The following is an 8,284-nucleotide window of genomic DNA, read 5'->3' as shown; positions in this document are numbered from 1 at the left end:
GTTAGCAGCAAACACGAAAGAATACATGCCAAAATGTTTATATTCTAATTATTCTAATGTGAAGAGAATACTGCATGCTATTCACAATTCATAAAAGTTCCTATAAGGAACCATCTCTTCTCACAGTTAGGAAAAAATTCAGAACGTAGAGTTGGCCATATTGACAAACATCCCAAACAGTCTTGCCAGTCGGATTTTCGTAGTGCATTGAAATGCTGCTACATTCAAAGGTGCACAATACGGAATTTGTATTTACTTCGTTGGATAATGTATGAAAATGCAGTGGTCGAAACTCGAGGCGGAGGAAAAACTTGTCTGCCACCCCTTTTTCTTTTTCTTTTTTTTTTTTTTAATACACTCATGCAGAGGGTTTGGCGCCAGTATTTATCTTTGTGCCTGCAAAGCATGGCTGTGTAGCGCTACATATATTCGACAGCAGAAGTTAGTTGTGGCGGCACCTACCAACATTTTCCAGAACTTCCGCTTACTTTGCACTCAATTCTAAGCCGCAGGCGGTTTTTTGGATTACAAAAACTGGAAAATAAGTGCGGCTCAGATTCGAGTAAATACGGTAAATGTCTTCATGGGGGCACTCAGAATACAAATGAAAGTTTCAACCATTCCATACGGGAAAGATTACTCAAGAATGTTTTTGTAGGAATAAATACATTAATAGTTGGTGTACTAGATGGTGTGCTATGTTTCAATGATGGAGTGATAGGAAGGTAGGAAGTCCTGAGAAATTTAGGCATAAAATGTGGCTCTAATATGAAAGATCAATTTCTTCTGTGTGACAGACAACGGGTGCATGAAGCTGAAAGATTCGCTCTTCAAGTTACCAAAGAAGCAAGAAGTGCTAAAAGGAATGCCAAGAGGAAGCTTGAAGATTAAGAAAGGCTGCAGGATGTAGACTATGCTTCAGGAATTTTCTGAGGCACAGTTTAATTGGACTCATATGTTCATTCGCAATTTCCCGCAAGTTGTTTTCTTCAGAATTCAGGTACAAATATTTCCTAAAGTTTATAAAGCATTGCTCTCATTTTTTCTGTAACTTTCGGTAGTCCATACTTATGTAGTAGACCTAAGCTTTATTGCAGAATCAGCTAAATCATAGAAAAAATAACATTTTTATTAGGAAAAAATTGTAAATATTAAATGTAAGATGTGATACTTTTTTAACCTTGTAATATACGTAATAGGTGGAATTAAATAGGTCTAGTACCTCAGCCATGTCATGCATGTCTTTTAAAAATTTGGTCTCCTTCAAATGTATAACATTGGATTAAATGGTACCTCAGTTTGAGGAAGAATTTCCTTGTTACTTTTTTTAAATAACTCTAAGCAGGTTCAAAAATATTCAAAATACTTCTAATTTGTTTAGAAAGTGTGCTCTATTACCTGATATCAACAAAAAAATCTTAAAACATATACATTATAAACAGTGCCTGAAAGAAATAGGTGTTGATTGTTACATAATATTGAGCTGGAAAAATGCCGTGTATCCTTAAGTGTGAACTGCCAGATAGCTGTGTAGATTTACACGAGAAATATCGTCTGGTTTGCACTGATGATGTAATGATGTGAGGGGGCTGAATGCATTTTTTTTTTTTTTTTTTCCAAATTTAATGTGCCATTATCAACAGAATGATTGCATGCAGATCATTATATTGGCGTGTGAGGTTTTGGGATTGACATTTATTTTTTTATCGCGTATCTTGAGACTTTGAGCCAAAGCTCATGGGATGAGGTGGTACCTAGTTTACAGAAAGCTGAATATATAGTTTATAAACAAAAAATTACAGAATTAATAAAATATGAAATTAAGAGAAATTAGGATAAATTACATGTTGCATAGAGAAGTTCTCATGTATTGTGAGGGTCTCCTGTGTGGAATTCTAGCATACCACAAGGTAACCTTTGTGTGTGGATTTGAATACTTAGGTGTATCACTCTTTTTTTCTGCCGTGCTGGGAAATTTGGAAAAAAAAACCTGGAGAAATCTTGTTTTTTGTCTCAGTAGATGAAACAGTTTGTTTACTGGGATTTCCTGCATCGTCGCTGGCTGGGTGCAGCTTAATACATGCACCGCTTCCCTACTCCCTCATTCTTACTGCTTCTCCACTTCCTACCACTCCCCTCAGCTTGCAGTCAGTGCTGCCACCACTTCTTGCCACTAGCCTAATAGCTGCCGATGGGAGGCGTGAGGGGTGGTTGGTTTTGATATGATTCTTGGAGATTGTTGACCCAGTGGCTGGAGACAACGGTCATATGTGCACGAGTTGTGTCTGAGTGATTGTGTGAATATGTGTGTGTGTGTGTGTGTTATTTTCCAAGAAAGGCTATGGCCAAAAATTTAGTTGTGAGAGTGTGATTGTCTTTTCTACGTGTCTGTCCATGGTTCAGCGATCATCTTTACGTTGAGTTGCTGCCTATCTTCATTAGCATTAATTCTCAGAGTATTTGCACAAATTGATGGATTTATCACCACCATCTCATTTCGTCAACATAATGTCAGTGACTTGTGTAAAGCTGCCCACATGAATGGACTTCCATGATGGGCCAAAACCACAGGCCATTTCTGTGGGTCTCTCTAACGGATTGGGTCTGCCGATTTGAAGCCCATCGTTTCCCAATAATGTGCAAGCCCTGCCCATCGCATCTAGTCTCGCCGATCTGCTCCCAGGCCGGCTCTGTTTGTGTGTGGTATAATGCAGTGGGTTTTCGTGATTTATCCGAGGACTCAGGACTGTGGTGCTCCTCGGCAGGCCAGAGGCCACGGGCGATGGAGTTCAGGAATTGTGACTTTCTCACTGCAAGTACAGTGTGCGGTACATTGTTTTATAAACATTTTATTTATTCTAGTACATTTTGGGGCTTAGAAAATAATTTATACAGGATGTACATATCTTTTTTTTTATTTTTTTTTTTACAAACATTCAGTACGCGAATCATGAGTGACCCGGCAGACATCAATACAATAATCGAATTCGTGCCATACCTGTCCCAGCATGGCATCGTCGATTGTGATATTTGTTTCTCGTATTCTCTCCCGGAGCTCCGCTACACCACGTGGTAGAGACCATACATACACCGGATCTTAAATGTGTCCCCACAGAAAAAAAGTCACACGGAGTGAGGTCTGGTGATCAGGGAGGCCATTTCATGAAACAGCTGTTCCCTTCTGTAGCACGGCCAGTTCATCGATGCGGCAGCTCCGTATTCAGGTACCCGCAAACTTCACGATGAAAATGGGGGGGAGCCCCATCCTGCTGAAAGATGAATGGAGAGCCCAATTGCATCTGAAGCATCAGCCATTGCTGCAACAAATCCGAGTAAGAATATCCAGTGACAGTTCTCTTGGCGAAGAAGAATGGCCCGTACAGTTTTCGACTCAACAAAGCACAAAAAACATTTACATTTAGCGAATCACACCCAAATTCAATGCATTCGTGTGGATGCTTTGCACCCCAGATTCGACAATTATGCCTGTACACGTTCCCATTAGTGTGAAAAGTGGCTTCATTGCTAAAACTTAAGCGATCAAAAATTCCATCCCCGTCCTTATTCAATTGTTGCAACTGTGAACAAAACTCAAAACACTTGTCTTTGTCGTTGTTATTGACCTTCTACCCTAGCTCCAATCTGAATGGTTTCATAGACAACTTCTGTCGCATGACTTGCCACAGTCAGTGGAGCCATTTCGAGTTCATGGGACGCACGACGCACCAATTTGTTTGGACTCCTTATGAATGTCTCTCGTATGCAATCCAAATTCACTTCACTCACACTGGGATGTCTGCTTCTCTGTGCTGGGCACAAGCAACCCATCATAATAAATTTGTTGTGCCTTCCTTATTGGTGGTTTCTTACCGTACTTTGTTCTAAACATCCATTGAACAGCTGTAGCAAACACTTTGTTTGTCGAACTCCAACACGCAGAAAGCTCGCTCCGCACCTGAACTTGCAATGTTTATGACTGGTGTTATCGGCAAATCACCAAAGTATGCTGCGGTGGTGTACATGAAAAAGAACTTTCAGGGTTTCCTTCAAAAAGACATATGTGTGATATCTGTGCTATGTTTGGTTCTTGTGCAATAAATAATTGAAAGTGTTCCCAGATGTAATGTACACCCTGTATATTAGAAAGTATGAGCGATAGGAAGAACAACTTGTGGCAGTCACAGGCGGTTTGTATGCTATGTACCTGTATATTTTGGCCTGCCTTATATACTACTTTCAATAGGCCTACTTTTTTCTGAGGTTATTTCTGAAATCAGTGTAGGTATTTTAAATCTGTCTTGCGACTCCAAGGAAATGCGTATTTGTGTCACCAAATATGTTTAGTTTTATTGAAATAAAATAACATCAGTGCTCTTCATGGAATATTATATACCATTGTCTTTCTTTCTGTATCTAAAAACTGTTCATTACAAAAGATGCTGACATTAGTACTTAAGATTTTTGCTCATGAGGGGAAGAAATACAGAAGTCCTTACATTTTTTTTGTGAACTTATGTCTTTACTTGCCCTTGAGACCTCGAAATTTGTCAGGGAAAAATGCTAAAACTTGCTGGAAATCAGGGAACGTCACTTGGGGAAACTTGCGGCAACCCTGAATGTTCACAAGCTGGCACTGCAGACCTTGCTGACTGCATTTTTCAGGGATGAGAATATTCTTGCCAAGTGCACAGAATTGCCCCAAACTATAACACCATATGAGATAACAGAGCAAAAGTAAACAAGCTTTTGTGTTTGTGTCCAAGACATAGTGTATAGTGAAGACAGAAGTGTTCATTTTCTGCTTAAGGTGTTGAACATGATACTTCTGAGAGAGCTTTTCATTTATCTTCAGTCTTAAGAATTTAAAATGTCTGTTCGACCAGCTCAGGACAAGACTATTTCTATTTTACAAGAGTTCAGTTGTTGGCAGTGAAGTATTAATCCGTTCTCCAAAAGCCATGTGCTGATGTTGCCGACTACCTTGTCAGCTAGATGATTTACGTTATGTTCAGTGTTTTCCGAGAGAACACATGTCCGAATATACAGAAGCTTTCATTTGCATTTGCAGTAGGTATGAAAAAAAAAAAAAAAAAAAAAAAACAGAAGCTCCTGTTTGTGTTTCCTATAGATAGGGGATATAACAACAGCTCCTTTAAGTTATGTTTTCAGATTATTTTTGATGCCACAATTTCCACTCACGTTGCTACTTTTGTGTTTTCTTCTTGCTTAGTACTCTTGATACATTTTGTTCAAAGTTTGACAATGGTTCCTGCTACTAGGTGCGAGGATACAAGTGAGTTGGCTTCCATTCGGACGTCTACGATGAGACGATGGACAGGGTGAAAGGCCTCGGCGTTGATACCGAGTGCACTGGTGGTGGTAGAATACAGCACGACCCCAGTGCCAACGTCATCAAAGCGTACAGCTACTCACAGGTGATACCAAAAGCAGTGAGTTGTAGAAATGACAGTATGTGTCATCTTGAGCTGTTATTCAACTTAATTTTTTACTGTGTGACTGGTTTCAGTTGAAGACCATTTTCAGGCACCTGTTGTATATACATCGTGGATACGGGAAAATTTGGGATGAAAAGAATGTTTGAAAATTATAGTAACAATACAAGCAACACTTACAGAATTTGATTACCAGCAAAAACTATATATATCAAAAGAATACAATGTCAGAAATATAAATTAAATATCCACAAGCATTGTATGTATTGTTACTACAATTTTGAAGTATCCATTTTGCCTGAATTTTTCCTGTTTCCATGCTGTGGGTACAACAGGTCCTCAAAAATGGTCTTTGACCAAAACTGGTTGCATCATAAAAAAAAATATCAACAGCTTAAGATTAAAAGAATCGATTTCTGTGATTTTATCCTTGCTCAAATGGAAACAGATGAATCTTTCATTTCAAAGATTGTGTTTAGTGATGAAGCAACTTTCCACACTAACGGGAAAGTCAACCGTCACAATGTCTGTGTATGGGGCACTGAGAATCCGCGGGAAACAACTCAGTATGAACATGACTCGCCTAAGGTGAACGTTTTCTGTGCCATTTCAGCCAATAAAGATTTTGGTCCCTTTTTCTTCGAAGGTGCTACTGTAACTGGACTACAGTATCTGGAGATCTTAGAGAATTGGCTGTTCCCTCAGCTCGAACAAGAAGCACAATAATTCGTATTTCAGCAGGATGGAGCGCCACCACATTGGCACTTATCTGTCCGTAACTACCTGAACGTCAACTACCCCAGGCGATGGATCGGCCGCCAGGCAGCCCGTGACAGAGCACTTCGTCACTGGCCTCCAAGAAGCCCTGATCTTACCCCCTGCGATTTTTTCTTATGGGGGTATGTTAAGGATATGGTGTTTCGGCCACCTCTCCCAGCCACCATTGATGATTTGAAATGAGAAATAACAGCAGCTATCCAAACTGTTACGCCTGATATGCTACAGAGAGTGTGGAACGAGTTGGAGTATCGGGTTGATATTGCTCGAGTGTCTGGAGGGGGCCATATTGAACATCTCTGAACTTGTTTTTGAGTGAAAAAAACCTTTTTAAATACTCTTTGTAATGATGTATAACAGAAGGTTACATTATGTTTCTTTCAATAAACACACATTTTTAAAGTTGTGGTATTCTTTTTGAATCACCCTGTACAGTTAGTTCTGGCCCAAAAAGCCATTTTAAATGTTTTTAAAGTACAACAAACAGTAGCATTTCTACTGTAATTTGTAAGCCATGATGAACAGTAGCACATAGTGTGTGTTTGCTGCCTTTTTATTTCTGTGGGACCTCGCTATGTGTGTAAACCGAAAAATGGCTTTTCGAGCTGAAACTAGTTGCTTAATTAAAAATATTTTTAGTAACTATTATCTTAAGCTGAAAAATATCATTTTCATCCAATGACATTAATAATTTTTGTGTCCTCTTTTTCACTTTTGCCATATGGGTGTGTTCTGAGAAGGTCTATCACATGTTTGTTTCTAAGATTGGTACAGTTGTTTTCTGTCATTAGTTATTGTATGCTGCTTTTGACCACTGAGAATCAAATTTTTCAACTGTTTAATATCAGGATTTAGCAGCAAGTTTTTTTACTCAAGTGTTAAAAGGTGTTGTATCTAACAACTATTTTTCTGATCTTCACAACTATTTTTCTGATCTGAAGATTGCCATGCAGGAACTCAACAAACTAGTTCTGATCTGATTCAAAGACTGCATTCATTTTGTTGGTAGAGACAGTGGGGAGCTGTCCTCTTCAGTCATCATTATCCAGAGGTGAAGCTAGTTTCTTTCAGTAGTGGCTGTCATTATTGACTTCAGTCTTCAAGAGTGTGTCTCAGAAATCATTAAATCAGCAGCAGACTGTTGGTTTATTGCATGAAGAGATTCCAAATACTGCTTTAAATTCACTTCTATCTTAAATTCAGTGCCATGTATGAATGTCTGCTTTTAAACTCCATTGCTACCTCAGTCTAACTGATGTGTGTACAAAAGGAGTGAACAAGTGGCCCGTGTAATATGCCTAGTGTGTTAACAGTGTACACCACTACACATTGTCTATTTTAAAAAATGAATCACTCTGCAGCAACCCAGAATGTCTCAGAATTCCCACACTATGCAGTACAGTATCCAAAGATTGTTATTCTGTGAACAGAAATCCATTGGTGTTAATTAGATGTGTACTGTACTCTCCATTTAATGTACAAAAGCAGTTGTCCAGTAGCAATTCATTGCAAGAGGAGGGACAATTTCCAGTTTTGTTATTTATTTTATTTGCCCATTTAAATAAAGCTGACTTAGGAATTTTCCCTTATGTGGAGACTGTTTGTACTAGATAATGTGTCTGTTTGAAGTTCTATATTTGTATATTTTGCTGTTCATGTCACTTCTGAGTAATTTTTCATCGATTGTATCGATACTTGTTTGAATTCTGATATGTTGTGAAATTTCAAACATTTGGGAATCCCGTGATAAACCAGTACTATTACCGTCAGTTGTAGGCTTAAACTAAACTGTGTCCTTTCAAAAATTTTTAGAACAGTATGCCTATCATCCTCATTCAAAATAGTCTGTCTCTTATTTTGTTGTCCAATTATGTGAGAAATGGTTTAGTTTCAGAATTTTGAGATGCCTGCAAAACTATACTTTGTAAGTTAGTGCTACCAGTGTTTTGTATATGTAATTTACGTAGCAAATCAATGCTTTGTGGTTCACAGCTCAGGCAAAGTATACATCACCCCTGAATTTCATTGTATATCAATGCAAATAAATGTGTATT

General features: G+C 38.6%; 1 long non-coding RNA gene across 3 annotated transcripts in view; it reads left to right on the top strand.

Moving 5' to 3' along the window:
• LOC124583212 overlaps positions 1–8,284 on the top strand; it is a 46,070-nt gene that overhangs the window by 16,384 nt on the left and 21,402 nt on the right. For 2 of the 3 annotated variants that reach the window (XR_006974090.1, XR_006974089.1), the window contains exon 2: positions 5,280–5,435. This is a non-coding gene — a long non-coding RNA (uncharacterized LOC124583212). Of the gene's footprint in view, positions 1–939; positions 1,001–5,279; positions 5,436–8,284 lie in introns of those variants that run through there. The other variant, XR_006974088.1, reaches the window with a different exon arrangement.

This window comes from Schistocerca americana, unplaced genomic scaffold, assembly GCF_021461395.2.
Source record: "Schistocerca americana isolate TAMUIC-IGC-003095 unplaced genomic scaffold, iqSchAmer2.1 HiC_scaffold_45, whole genome shotgun sequence".
In the NCBI taxonomy this organism is placed as follows: Eukaryota; Metazoa; Arthropoda; class Insecta; order Orthoptera; family Acrididae; genus Schistocerca; species Schistocerca americana.
This window is presented reverse-complemented; position numbering and strand designations above follow the sequence as displayed.